General features: G+C 41.4%; 1 protein-coding gene across 1 annotated transcript in view; it reads right to left on the reverse strand.

Moving 5' to 3' along the window:
• The window catches only part of bmpr1ba (bone morphogenetic protein receptor, type IBa), a 150,708-nt gene extending 134,894 nt beyond the window's left edge, over positions 1-15,814 (reverse strand). Inside the window, exon 1 of the mRNA XM_071404227.1 lies at positions 15,641-15,814. The gene's annotated coding sequence lies outside the window, so the exon portion shown is untranslated. The remainder of the gene's footprint in view (positions 1-15,640) is intronic.
• Between the last annotated feature and the right edge of the window lie 1,467 nt (positions 15,815-17,281).

Here is a 17,281-nt window from a genome sequence, read left to right on the forward strand (position 1 = left end):
GGAGCTAGTCCTGTAGGCAGACCGACCTAGAGGAGCTAGTCCTGTAGGCAGACCGACCTAGAGGAGCTAGTCCTGTGGGCAGGCCGACCTAGAGGAGCTAGTCCTGTGGGCAGACCGACCTAGAGGAGCTAGTCCTGTGGGCAGACCGACCTAGAGGAGCTAGTCCTCTGGGCAGACCGACCGAGAGAGGCTAGTCCTGTGGGCAGACCGACCTAGAGGAGCTAGTCCTGTAGGCAGACCGACCTAGAGGAGCTAGTCCTGTAGGCAGACCGACCTAGAGGAGCTAGTCCTGTGGGCAGACCGACCTAGAGGAGCTAGTCCTGTAGGCAGACCGACCTAGAGGAGCTAGTCCTGTAGGCAGACCGACCTAGAGGAGCTAGTCCTGTAGGCAGACCGACCTAGAGAGGCTAGTCCTGTAGGCAGACCGACCTAGAGGAGCTAGTCCTGTGGGCAGACCGACCTAGAGGAGCTAGTCCTCTAGGCAGACCGACCTAGAGGAGCTAGTCCTGTAGGCAGACCGACCTAGAGGAGCTAGTCCTGTAGGCAGACCGACCTAGAGGAGCTAGTCCTGTAGGCAGACCGACCTAGAGGAGCTAGTCCTTTGGGCAGACCGACCGAGAGAGGCTAGTCCTTTGGGCAGACCGACCGAGAGAGGCTAGTCCTCTGGGCAGACCGAGCTAGAGGACCTTTACATAGCCGATCAAAGTGTGTGTGAGTGAGAAGAGGATATTCATATGTGAGAGGAGAGAGAGAATATATGGAAACCTGGGACTAGTGTGAACAAGAGAGGGAACTCTGAAAAGTTACAGATGGGCGCCCACTCCGCCTAGGACTGAATCATGTGTGGTAAGTAGGTTAAAAGTCATCCCTGGTGTTAGTCCCATCTGAACCGGTGAGACACACAGAACCAGTTAAATCGGTGTGTGGGACCAGACAAGAGGAACTGGCAGGAGCTCCCTGTATTCCCTTTTCCCCTTGGGCTCAACCCGCTGTGGGCCCACCTCACTCGGTCAGTCCCACCTCATCACTCACCTCCAGCAGCTGGGCCCAAATTGCCCAATTTCCTGCTAGATAACTATCTAACCGGAGCTATCAGGTGTAGATAATATCATCCTCTATTTGCTAACACAGTGCTAAAATAGTTAAGATTCATGTGCAGTTGAGGAGCAAAAGAAGGGATATTTGAATGAAAATAGAATTCCTCAGAAAAAGAAATAAAATCATGGGAGCAGAGAGAAGACTGTTACATTGCAGTGCTAGACCTGAAACTCCAGTGCTGTACCTGGCTCAGACAAGGCTTACCAGTGGTGACCTAATGTCATACCCATATAGCTAGGTCTCACATGGGCTTATAGTACAGTAACGGATATTATTGTCAAATATTATCCAAAACCAAAGCCATTCCAATCGAAGATTGGCCATTCCAATCAAAGATATGTCCACGTAAGTGTACGTTGACTATAACACGAGCACCGGTAGCTTTCTGCTCATACTGTAAATCCCTCAACAGCGTTTCCATTCATGTTCAAAGAAATGATGTGAGCACATCTACTCCTTCACTAGCCTCTTGACCATCCTCGGCAGATTTGTGATAACCCAAGAAACAAGGAGCAGAAAATAAGTCAAGATCAAACTCCAGGCTGCCAGTCTCCTTTGTAACCTTTCATTCATATACAGCACCTGTCAAACGTTTGGACACACCTACTTACTGAAGAATGTATCTTTATTTTTTACTATCTTCTACATTGTAGAATAATAGTGAAGACATCAAAACTATGAAATAACACATATGTAATCATGTAGTAACCAATCATGTAGTAACTTAATGACACCCTTGCACACTCTTGACATTATCTCAACCAGCTTCACCTGGAATGTTTTTCCAACAGTCTTGAAGGAGTTCCCACATATGCTGAGCACTTGTTGGCTGCTTTTCCTTCACTCTGCGGTCTGACTCAAACCATCTCAATTGGGCTGAGGTCGGGTAATTGTGGAGGCCAGGTTCTGATACGGCACTCCATCACTCTCCTTTTCATTCAAAAAGACCTTACACAGCCTGGAGGTGTGTTGGGTCATTGTCCTGTTGAAAAACAAATGACAGTCCCACTAAGTCAAACCAGATGGGATGGCGTATCACTACAGTGATGGTAGCCATGCTGGTTAACTGTGCCTTGAATTCTAAATAAATCACTGACAGTGTCACCAGCAAAGCACCATCACACCTCCTCCGTGCACCATGGTGGGAACGACACATGCGGAGATCATCATTTCACCTACACTGCGTCTCACAAAGACACAGCGGTTGGAACCAAATATCTCAACCAAAGAACTCATCAGACCAAAGGCCAGATTACCACTGGTCTAATGTCCGTTGCTCGTGTTTCTTGGCCCAAGCAAGTCTCTTCTTCTTATTGGTGTCCTTTAGTAGTGGTTTCTTTGCAGCAATTCGACCATGAAGGCCTGATTCACACAGTCTCCTCTAAACAGTTGATGTTGAGATGTGTCTGTTGCTTGAACTCTGTGAAGTAATTATTTGGGCTGAAATTTCTGAGGCTGGTAACTGTAATGAACTTATACTCTGCAGCAGAGGTAACTCTGGGTCTTCCTTTCCTGTGGCGGTCCTCATGAGAGCCAGTTTCATCATCGCGCTTGATGGTTTTTGTGACTGCACTTGAAGACAAGTTCAAAGTTCTTGTATTGACTGACCTTCATGTCTTAAAGTAATGATGTACTGTCGTTTCTCTTTGCTTATTTGAGCTGTCTTGCCATAATATGGACTTGAAACTTTACCAAATAGGGCTATCTTCTGTATACCACAACCTACCTTGTCACAACAACTGACTGGCTCAAACGCATTAAAGGAAATAAATTCCACAAATGAACTTTTAACAAGGCACACCTGTTAATTGAAATGCATTCCAGGTGACTACCTCATGAAATTGGTTGAGAGAATGCAAAGCTGTCATCAAGGCAAAGGGTGGCTACTTTGAAGATTCTCATGTATGTATGTATGTATGTATGTATGTATGTATGTATGTATGTATGTATGTATGTATGTATGTATGTATGTATGTATGTATACACAGTTGAAGTCGGAAGTTTACATACACTTAGGTTGGAATCATTAAAACTCGTTTTTCAACCATTCCACAAATTTCTTGTTAACAAACTATAGTTTTGGCAAGTCGGTTAGGACATCTGCTTTGTGCATGACACAAGTAATTTTTCCAACAATTGTTTATAGACAGATTATTCCACTTATAATTCACTGTATCACAATTCCAGCGGGTCAGAAGTTTACATACACTAAGTTGGCTGTGTCTTTAAACAGCTTGGAAAATTCCAGAAAATGATGTCATGGCTTTAGAAGCTTCTGATAGGCTAATTGTCATAATTTCAGTCAATTGGAGGTGTACCTGTGGATGTATTTCAAGGCCTACCTTCAAACTCTGTGCCTCTTTGCTTGACATCATGGGAAAATCAAAAGAAATCAGCCAAGACCTCAGAATAAAAAATGTAAGACCTCCACAAGTCTGGTTCATCCTTGGGAGCAATTTCCAAATGCCTGAAGGTATCACGTTCATCTGTACAAACAATAGTACACAAGTATAAACACCATGGGACCACGCAGCCGTCATACCTCACAGGAAGGAGACGCGTTCTGTCTCCTAGAGATGAACGTACTATGGTGCGAAAAGTGCAAATCAATCCCAGAACAACAGCAAAGGACCTTGTGAAGATGCTGGAGGAAACAGGTACAAAAGTATCTATATCCACAGTAAAACGAGTCCTATATCGACATAACCAGAAAGGCCGCTCAGCAAGGAAGAAGCCACTGCTCCAAAACCGCCATAAAAAAGCCAGACTACGGTTTGCATCTGCACATGGGGACAAAGATCGTACTTTTTGGAGAAATGTCCTCTGGTCTGATGAAACAAAAATAGAACTGTTTGGCCATAATGACCATCATTATGTTTGGAGGAAAAAGGGGGAGGCTTGCAAGCAAAAGAACACCATCCCAGCCGTGAAGCACGGGGGTGGCAGCATCATGTTGTGGGGGTGCTTTGCTGCAGGAGGGACTGGTGGCACTTCACAAAATAGATGGCTTCATGAGGAAGGGAAATTATGTGGATATATTGAAGCAACATCAAGACATCAGTCAGGAAGTTAAAGCTTGGTCGCAAACGGACAATGACCCCAAGCATACTTCCAAAGTTGTGGCAAAATGGCTTAAGGACAACAAGGTCAAGGTATTGGAGTGGCCATCACAAAGCCCTGACCTCAATCCTATAGAAAATGTGTGGGCAGAACTGAAAAAGCATGTGTGAGCAAGGAGGCCTACAAACCTGACTCGGTTACACCAGCTCTGTCAGGAGGAATGGGCCAAAATTCACCCAACTTATTGTGGGAAGCTTGTGGAAGGCTACCCGAAACGTTTGACCCAAGTTAAACAATTTAAAGGCAATGCTACCAAATACTAATTGAGTGCATGTAAACTTCTGACCCACTGGGAATGTGATGAAAGAAATAAAAGCTGAAATAAATGATTCTCTCTACTATTATTCTGACATTTCACATTCTTAAAATAACGTGGTGATCCTAACTGACCTAAGACAGGGAATTGTACTAGGATTAAATGTCAGGAATTGTGAAAAACTTAATTTAAATGTATTAGGCTTAGGTATGTAAACTTCCGACTTCAACTGTTTATATTATATACACACACACTTACACTTTTTAGGTTACTACATGATTTCAGAACGTTAAATGTTTTCACTATTATTTTACAATGTAGAAAATAGTAAAAACAAAGAAAAACCCTTGAATGAGTAGGTGTGCCCAAACTTTTGTACTGTACATTATATACTATAGACACAAAGTCAGTTTGTTGTATTGTTCTACTTCAGTTTAATTCTCCATCAACTTGGAATTCTATGTTGTCTCCCTTGAGGAGTTCTACCCAGTGTGTGTACAGAGATATCAAAGCGCTAGAGGGGCAAAAACCAAGAGGTGTCAAGAGTCCAACTCATCCTCGTTACAGTGCCAAAGAAAAAAACTAAGTGCTACAAAATGAAAGCCATCTGTGAATCACACACGATGTGACAGTCAGTCCCTTTTTCCCATCAGCTTCACCACATCCCGGATAATGTATGCTAATCGGATTATCTTTGATTAGCCGCCTGTGGAAATTAGATCTGGAATATTACCATGTGTAGATCCAGATAATTATTGGCTTTAAAACCCATCGTTGTTGTCGGGAATATCAAGCTTCGACATCAAACAGCTAGACTGCATTCTGCAGAACAGACACGTTCTTCTACTCTCTACTGTAACCCAGCCAAAGACATGTAGCTCGCTAGACTCCTGCATCAACCACGTCGCCAAACGTGCTGGCCTTGCAGGGCCACGTTCAGTAGGAAAACGTTGTGGAACATTGCAGATAGAAATGTAATGAATGACGCCGACATGAGTCCTTACTCTACATGTTAGGAGGCATGTTTCTTTTACATAACAGATTTATAATCAGAAAGTTCCACAACATTGTGCCCTGCTGAACGCACCCCAAAGTTTACTCATTAAAGTGAGCTCAGAATTTCTTCCCCTATTGGCTGGGCTTACTTCCTGTCATTACAGAGAAGGAAGTTTGGCTGCAGGGTCCAAGTATGGGTAACTGCATACTTGGAGTTGCCACGTTCACATGCTAGTCAGAACTAGGAAACTCGGAAATGTCCGACATGCTGATTCATTGAACGCGGAAGGTGTATAACTACAACCAGTTAGCAACTTTCAGTTAGCAATCAGTTAGCAAATTTCAGAGTTTCCTAGTTCCGACTAGCACGTGAACGCGGCAAGTGTCTGAAAGTGGGCGTTGCAAAAGAAGTGGGTGGACCAACAGTGATGGTGTAACATGAGTAGGTGGATCAACAGTGATGGCGTAACATGAGTAGGTGGATCAACAGTGATGGTGTAACATGAGTAGGTGGATCAACAGTGATGGTGTAACATGAGTAGGTGGATCAACAGTGATGGTGTAACATGAGTAGGTGGATCAACAGCGATGGTGTAACATGAGTAGGAGGATCAACAGTGATGGTGTAACATAAGCTCTCCATTACTGGTTACACCGGCCATAACCAGGTGCACCGCGGGTCAGCTTAATGTTTACATAGCAGGTTAAGAGAACTAACGTAGCGGGTTAAGATAACTAACGTAGCGGTTAAGAGAACTAACATAGCGGGTTAAGAGAACTAACGTAGCGGGTTAAGAGAACTAACGTAGCGGGTTAAGAGAACTAACGTAGCGGGTTAAGAGAACTAACGTAGCGGGTTAAGAGAACTAACGTAGCGGGTTAAGAGAACTAACGTAGCGGGTTAAGAGAACTAACGTAGTGGGTTAAGAGAACTAACGTAGCGGGTTAAGAGAACTAACATAGCGGGTTGGAGTTAGGCTTAGCAAAAATGCCACAGTTGTCAACAATTGACTCGTCGTGTAGCCCAATCAGCCATGCAAAACGGTCTTGAGTGACAACAAATCTGCCCAATTAGCTGATTCGCTTCCCATACAGCCTCTTTTGTTGATCCTCCCACTTCTGTTGACACGCCCACTTTGACACACTCCATGTATGCAGTTACCCATAACTCAGACCTGGACCCAGGTTGTGTCCTAAATAGCACCCTTTTCCCTACATAGTGCACTAGTTTTGACCAGGCCCATAGGGAGGCCCATAAGGCTCTGGTTAAAAGTAGTGCACTATGTAGGGAATAGGGTGCCATTTGAGATGCACACAGCCAAATACTCAGCAGGTGTTACACCTGGGATGGGAAACTGGTGGCCCTTTTCTAGGCCTGCGGACACAACATTTTTGAAACAGAGTCGGGGTCTCAATTTAGAGTTAGAATACACAACATTTGAAATGTGCATCAGCAGTTTCTCTTGTTATGTCAGTCACTGACAGTCACTCAGTTAGCCATGTCAGCCATGTCAACATTAAGATTGTAAATGAATCTAGTGGCCAGCTATCTTAACGTATAGTAATCATGGTCGAATTACGGACCGGGGGGCTCCCATTGATTTTGTTAGTCACTCTCACTCTCAAATGAGTAGAATTGCCAGAAATTGGCTTTAAAACCGCACATCTTTCTCTCTGCCCATGGCAAATGAGTAGAATTGCATTAAATTACTTTTCAAATTGGCAAATCTGCCCCCCATGATGAATTCAAATTTTGTGGCCCCACCCCCCATCAAAGATCCTTAGAACTATTGATGACCCAGAATGTGCTGAAAGATGTTTACATGGCTTGTTCGGGTAGACCTATAAAAGATCCTTTCTCTCTAAAAATATATACGTCTTCCTGTATTATACTTATGCTGAAATGTTCATTATATTCTAAATGAGCCATTTGACTTCATGTTCGTATTCTCATCTTTTATTATGTCTTATTGTTGTTGCATTGTCGAGAAGGAACCTGCAAGTAAGCATTTCCATGGACGGTGTGTCTACCATGTGTATCTACCATGTGTATCTACCATGTGGATCTACCATGTCTATCTACCATGTCTATCTACCATGTGTATCTACCATGTGTATCTACCATGTGTATCTACCATGTGTATCCTGTACATACGACTAATACAACTCAAAACTCTATGGAGAGAAACCATTAGCCATAAGTGGAAAGTTAGATTTTGTTACAGTAACGTTATAATTATTGTGTAGTCTTTGAAAGGAATATTAAAAAGTGTTCTTCTTTCGAAATGACAAAGTAGGACGTGAACTTAAGAACTTGATCATGTCCCTTATCTGATTCTCAGGTTGATGAACAGTTTTTTGATTGTCTAGTAGAATCCAGGAACTCAGTTAATTACAGTCAAAAGGCCATTGGTTTACACCTCGCCCTGTGGCAACAGAGCTCTTTTGAAGTCACACCATAGTCAAACAGGTACAAATCACACGGACAGCCTAGATGGGTGTGTGTTCCTGCCTGCTGCTTTGTCATTTAAACAGAAAGATAGCAGTTCAGATTTCCTTCAATAAACCTGCTATTCTTGGCTTCTAGCTTTCCTTCCATATCATAATGTGAACTGAATTCAGCACTCACACAAAAGCCTCCTGAGACATCAGATGATGTCAGGGGATCCCATAGTGACACACCACAGACACAGCATGGAACTGTTCAGGGTTTTGGACAATTCCCATTTCATAAACCAAATGACACAGTCAATTGAAACAGTGAACTGATTTTGTGGATCCGTATTGTTTTTCCCCAATTAAGCTGGCTTTCATCTAAGAAGCCTTAGCTAAATAGTAGACAACTACCCTCACAATGCCACACTGTCTCATTTCTGACACACACATCTGCTCATCTACTTGCCTTGTTCATATTTGCTGACTGTTTTCCTGCTTGGTCCCAAGGCGATAGAGCTCACGCAGAGAGAAGAGGTAAGAATTGGACACATATTGCCATATGGTCAAACACTCCTCAGACATACGCTTGTCATAACCCACACTGACAGACAGCTGGGCCTGGTTATAGACTCAGAGAAAGGGGAGGGGGGAGGGGGGCGACTATACAGTAAGGGGCTTTATTTGGTTTGAGTTCTTTTCTCTCCTTTCGTCTAGTGTATTAGGCACTATTACTTCCAGCCTTGACTCATAGAGGCATGGAATATACAGTGCTGTACGATAGACTAGAGCCCTGTCCAGGGGGTGTACTGGTACATCAAGCTGCCTCACACTACACAGACAGGACATCAGCTCCAAGCCAAGGCTGTTGCAAAGCTACGTATGATAGACTTCCTGCCACTGTATTCATCATGATGGCAATGAGAGGCTTTAGTCCCATCTTGATTCAAGGTAATGAGAGCCTTTTTACGCACCATTTGTCACATGGAGATGCTATACGAGGCCTATCGAGGCAATCAGGGAACGTGATCTCATTCCTCATCAGCAGTTGTGTATATAACAGTGTGTATAGCTCACCCTGTTTTTATCTTGCTAAACTAACTGCATAGTGAATGTCTTACACAAAGGGAGACAACTACTGCTGTTGTGTCTATCCACATCTCCCCGACCCCTCGGTTCCTAAACAGAGTAGTGCAATGATAGAGGCTATTATGGCAAAGTCCCAAATCAGGCCACCCTACGTCTTACAGGGCTCTGTTTGACCAAACCTAACGATGGTCAATCTAAGAGCAGGCGGTAGGTAGTGCTATAGGTTCAGGGGTGTGACAGAAATATTGTTGCTATTTTCACTATCACAATTATCGGCGCACTTGCTAGCGTTAGCGCAAAAGGGCCTGATTTTGAGTTGTGTGGTGTGTCGAGGCTTGGCCTCTCACTGGCCAATCAGAACGTGCTTCATGGCGAAATATGCAATTACTTCAAGTTTTGTATTTACGGTCTTTTACGTAATGCCTTGGAATCAACTCCAATTCCAATGTCAGTCCGTTATAGTTAGTTAAATGGCTTACAGAAATGAAATAACAAAATGTAGACCTATCTTTGCTAAGTAGGTTAACTTGAACCCATTTGCAGTCCACATTGTTCTAAGTTCTTGTATGTCTTCAATAGCATTCACACAGGTATAGGGGCTAGGCCTACTGTAAATTACATGATGTAAGATTACATTATTTATTGATGAAAACAGAACGAATACTTATCATCAAATTCTAAACAAAATAAAAACCTTGTTTTCAATAGGCTGTCACACCATCATTTCTCCCCGTGGGCATATCGTATTAAAACAGCGTAGACGATGGAGGGTTTTACCCATATCCCAAACTTTTCACAGTTACTGGACAAAGATCCTATATAAACTAAAAAGAGAGAGAGAACGTCCTCTCACCGTTGTGCTGCTCCCAAATAGGCCTAGGTTTAATGAACATAATCAGAACCATCTTACAGATCAGATCGCATTCACACATCAGATCGCATTCACACATCTCCCAAATTGCATCGCAAGCGCACCACGGACGTTGTCACCATGAAACCAGAAATGTGAATCATTCTAATAAGTTTGGTTGTAATACAATTCTATGAAATACAAGCACATTTTTTGGTTTTAACGACGACAATAAATACATCTAAAATGTAATGATATCATAAAACTGCCAAAGTAAAACAAAGACATTCATCGCTGTTGAACCAGCCTTCGTTACAGTAGACCTAAGGGAGGGCTTGGGTTTTGAACGTATCAAATGGAAAACAAGCCATTTTTACAGGTTTCATGATGGGCATGGACACGTAACCTACATGATGGAGGGGGTTTTATGCACGTCCAAAACAGGACCTGCATGGCTAAAATAATGTGGGTCTGCCTACAATGCAGAGATAAAAAAGGAATGTCATCTCACTGTTTTACTCCTCTCAAACTTGATATTTTAGTAAAAATTTGGTGATTAAGATCTATTTCCAAGCAGTCTCAGGAGCCAAACCCTTTTTTTTCAACAGTCTACTTGCAATTGCATTGGACAGACAAAGAAAAAGCCTTCATTGAGAGGAGGGGTATGCTTGGTTTTTAGTCAAATAAAACTAAATGGAGAAAAAGCATTCATTTTTTATGTTTCTAAATACGAAGCACACAGGCACCAAAAGCACATTAGGCTACTCTTGTTCCATATCCATATGGGCACAATGCGTCACGGCTAGATAGACTGCGTTTCTGCAGTCAAAGTTAATGTCATAACTAACTGTGTTACCGCTAAAACCAGCTTTTGGTTGGTCTTAAATATCCCTATCAGCGCTGCCTGAAATTAGCACTTTGGATCATGTTAAGGACATACCTCAAATATTTCCACCCCACCCATCTGAGCTGAGATAAGACGGGTCAATTGCCGAACCTGGTGTTAGGGCTGGAAAATGCCAGTGCCCCAGTTTAAATGACGAAATTGCAAACTAACATGCGTTTGACACTTGCGTCACCTTAACACCAGGCAAAAATAGAGCTCATATACGACCCTAGGGGCCCTGGTCACAACGACCCTAGGGGCCCTGGTCAAATCGACCCTAGGGGCCCTGGTCAAAACGACCCTAGGGGCCCTGGTCAAAACGACCCTAGGGGCCCTGGTCACAACGACCCTAGGGGCCCTGGTCAAAACGACCCTAGGGGCCCTGGTCACAACGACCCTAGGGGCCCTGGTCACAACGACCCTAGGGGCCCTGGTCAAAACGACCCTAGGGGCCCTGGTCAAATCGACCCTAGGGGCCCTGGTCAAATCGACCCTAGGGGCCCTGGTCAAATCGACCCTAGGGGCCCTGGTCAAATCGACCCTAGGGGCCCTGGTCAAAACTACCCTAGGGGCCCTGGTCAAAACGACCCTAGGGGCCCTGGTCAAAACGACCCTAGGGGCCCTGGTCAAAACGACCCTAGGGGCCCTGGTCAAATGTAGTGCAATAAATAGGGAATATGGTGCCATTTGGGATGCAGCCTTATAGCATCCAGGTTGACACTTTCCCTGGGCGTGGTTGTCCTGTGGCTACTTTGAATATGACCTTGAACCTTCCCACAACTTTCTGGGAATGGTGCAGGATAGTAGGTTGGATTTGGAACATTCTCAACACATTGAAGGAATTGTACAACAAAAAAATATATAATTTCTTGGCATTTCAATACTTTAACAGAAGGTTTCCTAAAAGTTCATGCATCGTTACATTTAATTACATTGTTGGTAATGGTCTAGAAACGTTCTCCAAATGGTTTGACATTGGCAATGTTGTCAAATAGTTCCAAGAACATCAAGAAAAAGGTTTTCTGGGGGAATTTCAGTACTTCCTCATTACGTTTCCTACAGGTTTCCTCATGATTAAATTTAAAGTCATGTTCTCAAATTGTTCAGGGAACTTTTAAGAAACAATGTTCTTCTGTGGGAATTTCAGTACTTCCTCAGAACATTCCACACAAGTTCCCATGTGGTTGTATTTAATGCTATATTTCTACTACATTCTGGGACCGTTTTCAAAAATGGTGTGACTTAAGCAATGTTCTAAGAATGTTCAGAGAATGTAGGTAAGGGTAACCTAGTCAGTTGTACAACTTAATGTATTCAACTGAAATGTGTCTTCCACATTTAACCCAACCCCTCTGAATCAGGGAGGTGCGGGGGGGCTGCCTTAAATCGACATCCACGTCATCGGCGCCCGGGGTATGGTTATTTTTTATGTCAGTTCTTGGCAGTATTTTAGGAATGTTCTAAAAATATATATAATTATATACATAATATCAACAAGCTCTTAATTCCGTTCTCAGAACATGAAGAAAACTTTAGTAACTTTCAGATGACATTCTAAAAACATACAGTATAGACAGGTTGGCTGACAACATCGCAAAAATGATGCGCGCGCATCGATGTGGCCTGAAGGCTTGCGTTGTTATGCTTCTGAGCGGTCAGATAGCTAGCAACAATGACAAGAAACTGCCATGTGGGGAATCGTAGGTGGCTCATTTCAGCTTGTTGCATCTTGTTACTGATACCATGCCTTGTATTGACCGATGTCACGTCTATGCTAATATGGCAAAAATTCGCTAGCTAACCAACAACTGTAATGATGTATTTGAGAGACGAAAAGGTGCTCATTGTGCAAATGTATTCATTTTCAATAAACATGGAGACAAAATATAGTTTAAAATGTTAACAGTCTAAGCCAACCCAGTCTATTGGTTTTGTTGCTAAACAACCAAACCAGCTATACATTCCATTTTCAGAACATGAAGAAAACATTCCATTAAAAACAACAAGAACGTGTTAGTAACGTTCAGAAAACGCTCTAATAACGTTATTTAAAAACATATACTTGCATTTCTCAGCGTGAAACAAAAATATTGTTAAGTGTGTTCAGGTGTGTTAACCGTGCCCACTAATTGGCCACACCTGATCTTAATGAGTGCTTGTTTCCATTGAAATGGGGTCTGTTAGACTAAAATGAACAGGCTTGTATGCTTAAAAAAACAAACATTGCATACTAGCGCTAACCTGGTGGCGCAGTGGACGAATTCCATGGATAGAGAAAATAATATCATAGGTTCATCTCTCACTGATGCCGTGTCACAATAGAAAATACATGTGTTTGCATGATTAATGCCTAAGCAAATCAATTTCCATGGGTCCTATCTGTGCTTATCCAAAATAAGCTAGCAGTGTTATTAGAAAAATCTTAAAACATTCACTGAATGTTTCAATAAGGTTTTCAAAAACCTCCAAATAACCTGTACATTTTGTTATTAGGGCTCTATTCAATCCATATCGTGAAAATTCAGCGTAATTTAAATTTAAAGGCAATGTTCCAGCTTTAGCAGACTACATTCACGCTCTATGTGTCGGCTCAATCGTAAATTACCATTTCATTTCTATCACGGAATCTGTTACGCTTCAGCGCAACAGATTGAATAGAAATAAATAACACTTTGAATAACTAAAACTTTCACAACATTTAGATAATGTTCTCAAGAGTGTTATTTCATTACCTAATAATTTGCTCTCTCAGAGCGTTAATAAAACCTCCCAGAAAAACGTTCAAGGAACAAGAGTAAAACGTTCTCAGATCCTCCCTGCAACATAAAAATAAACATTCCCAGAACATGCAAAATGTTCACTTCTGTTCTCAGAATGTTTGAAAAACGTAATGTTTTACTGGTCAAACACATACGTTCCAACAACTTCCAAGGAACCAAATGTGCTAGCTGAGATGTGCTGCAACCTGGTCTCAGACCATTTCGTATTATTCTGTATGTAAATACCATTAACTCAATTGAGTATACGTTACGTTTCTTACGGTATATATTCATTTCTGGATGTCCATCATCCATTCCTTCTGAAATGTTACGAATTTGCAAAATGTTTGACATGTTGTGAATTTGCTAAATTTACAATATGTTACGAACTTGCACAACATATGATATGTTACGAAATCCAATTTGTTTGGCTAACGTCAGCTAGATGGCTAGGTGACTAATGCTAACGTTAGCTAGCTGGCTAACTTTGGCTAGGCTAGGGGTTAAGGTTAGGAGTTAGGTTAAAGGGTTAGGGTTCGCTAAAAGGTTATGGTTAGCTAACATGCTAAGTAGTTGCAAAATCGCTAAAAAGTAGTAAATAGTTGAAAAGTTTCTAATTAGCTAAAATGTTGACTGGGATGAAATGCGAACACGCAACCTTTGGGTTGCTACATGCTCGTGTTATACACCCAACCAACCACACTTTTTTTGTTTGCCTTAAAGGAAAATGCCACCCAAAAACGATTAGTCGGTTGTTGATATAGTCCCAAAATGTTTTGCATGTCAGCTATCAAGTTTAAGATATGTATATTTTAAAATACAGAAAAATCGCCTGTATAATGCCTTTTGCATCATATGATTGAAAACGCTTCATATTTCTGTATTTCGAATGTTACATATGTTGAAAACATTATTTCTGACAAGCAAAACATTTTGGGACTTTATCAACAATGGATTAATGAAACAAATACAAAAATATAGCTTTTGTTTGGAATTTTCTTTTAATTAAGGATCCAACCCTTTTTTCCCAATTTGCACCTAAAATGACATACCCAAATCTAACTGCCTGTAGCTCAGGCCCTGAAGCAGGGATATGCATATTCTTGGTACCATTTGAAAGGAAACACTATGACGTTTGTGTAATTGTGAAAGGAATGTAGGAGAATATAACACAATAGATCGGGTACAAGATAATACAAAGGAAGAAAAAAAACTGTTCTTTTGTATTTTTTGTACCAACATCTCTGAAATGCAAGAGAAAGGCCATAATGTATTATTGTATTATATACAATTTAGATTTTGTCCGCTAGATGGCAGCAGTGTATGTGCACCGTTTTAGACTGATACAATGAACCATTGTATTTCTGTTCAAAATGTTGTATCAAGACTGGCCAAATATGCCTATTAATTTGTTTATTAATAACTTTCATGTTCAAAACTGTGCACTCTCCTCAAACAATAGCATGGTATTCTTTCACTGTAATAGCTACTGTAAATTGGACAGTGCAGTTTGATTAACAATAATTTAAGCTTTCTGCCAATATCAGATATATCTATGTCCTGGGAATGTTCTTGTTACTTACAACCTCATCCTAATCGCATTAGCCTACGTTAGTGCAACAGTCCCATGGACAGGACACCGATCTCAAAGTTATTAAGTAACCTTCTGTAACCATACAAAATGCAACATGCCATACTAATTTGATAATCCAAATTTATGTTCACAATGTTACATTTAGTCTATGAGACCAGGCTGTGTGAAAAGCAACATGCCATACTAATTTGATAACCCGGATTTACGTTCACAATATTAAGTTTAGTCTATGAGACCAGGCTGTGTGAAAAGCCACATTTTAGTTGCATTATATATAGAGCTCTGGAGTTGTCATTGTAAGCTACTGGATAACTGAAACGCCATCAAAAAGTGTTATAGCAACAAAGTGTCTCAAACTGGGAGGGTAGGCTATATTTCTTGATTGTGTAATATGCCAACTACTCAACTCCCGTGACTAAATAAACATGTTTTGCTGTTCTACCTGTGATTATCGCAGTACATTTCAGACTGATGAAGGCAGCAATTCGACTGTTCGAAATTGAAACGCCTCCAGCACACAAAGTAATTCAACTTTCTAGACCACATTTGTTGTTCTCACCTTACTCTCAGAATGATAGCACACTTTTGTAGTCAGCACCTCGGGAATCCACTACAGATGATACTCTTCTCAACACTAGAGGACCCGACCGTCCGTCTTTCCGTTCTGCAGTTGTCTCACGTTCGCATTTTTGAGTCAACAACCTCTCTACCTTGCCTCTCAAAAAAGCGTTACACTTCTTAAGAAACGCTCCGTTCCTTCGCTCCAACTACCGACGTCTTGAAGAATTGCAGTTAAGAAAACAGCTTTTAAATTAAGGATGGTTAAATGGTTCTCAAACCTCTACTCGGGACCCCCAGACGTTTCACAATTTTGTTGTAGCTTTAACTAGCACACCTGATTCTCCTTGCTGATTGGTTGACAAGTTGAATGAGGAGTGGGTAGCTCTGAAATAGATCAAATACATATGGAACGGCTGGGGGTCAACGCTACCTTGGCATTGAAGTAACCAATATCAGCAATGTGTGCCAATGGAACAGTCATGAAATGTGTATCTCAGATATAAAAATACAAGTAACTGAGTCAAATTTCAGGGGGTGGTTTATTTTTCATTTAGATTACATCATTATGCATTGAATGATGTTGTTCTCTGTATTCAGAAGACATAAATGCAACCCATTGAGGACCGTGGTGGTGATTACATGACTCTTGTTAAAACAATGAACAGGAAGATGATTCCACTACACTATGCTTTTAAAGATGCATTATGTCATTTTCTGGGGGGGCAACCTGACCGAATTCACAAAGAAATGTGAGTTATAGATCTGTCATTCTCATTGAAAACAAGTCTAAGAAGTGTTAGATGTTTTCTATGTGCGCTATTTCTATGCTTACCAGTCTTATGGGTTTGTTTTTGCTTCTTCTTCTTTCAGTTTTGTACACCAGCTTCAAACAGCAGAAAATACAACATTTTTGGTTTTGGAAAATATATTTCACAGCAGTTTAGATAGTACAATGATGCTCTACACAATGATACCTTGTTTTGTCACATAAACAGAAACTATTAGAATTTTTGCAACCAGGAATTGCATATTTAAAGGTGCGTAATTGCACCTTTAAATATGCTTTTACAGAAATATTTTCACATCAATCTAATTATAATATATGGTCTTAATTGATATGTTAAGATAACCAATAGGATTTGCACAGACAGGACCAGTAATCCTCCTCATGTGATTTTCACAAAAAGGGTAATAACCTAATTAGAATGTTATTTACCTTATTTTTTGTTATTTTTTATAATTTGATTGAGATAGACTAGTGAAGAACAGACAGGAAATGAAGTACGGATGGCGAGGCAGAAAGGCAGCGGGTTGGATTTGAACACATGCCGACTCTGATAGCCTAAAGTAGGTTGCGTCTGCCAGTATCCACGACACAGGCCACTTAATGTGAACGTTAAACCCTGTGAGAACCAGTGTTAGAAGATGTGAGGTGCTAAGTCATTCATGTAACAGTGACGTATGCCATATGACAGGCCATACAGTTGAATCCAATGCTAATTGAGACCGCTGAGGTTAAAAGAGACGGGTTGTTACACTCCATTACCAATGACAGGATTTCAGGATGTGAGAATTACAGTATGGACCAAGACCTTACTCTAACCTTTTGGACTAATATTTTAATAATAACAAACTGTGA

This window comes from Salvelinus alpinus, chromosome 5 (genome assembly GCF_045679555.1).
Source record: "Salvelinus alpinus chromosome 5, SLU_Salpinus.1, whole genome shotgun sequence".
In the NCBI taxonomy this organism is placed as follows: Eukaryota; Metazoa; Chordata; class Actinopteri; order Salmoniformes; family Salmonidae; genus Salvelinus; species Salvelinus alpinus.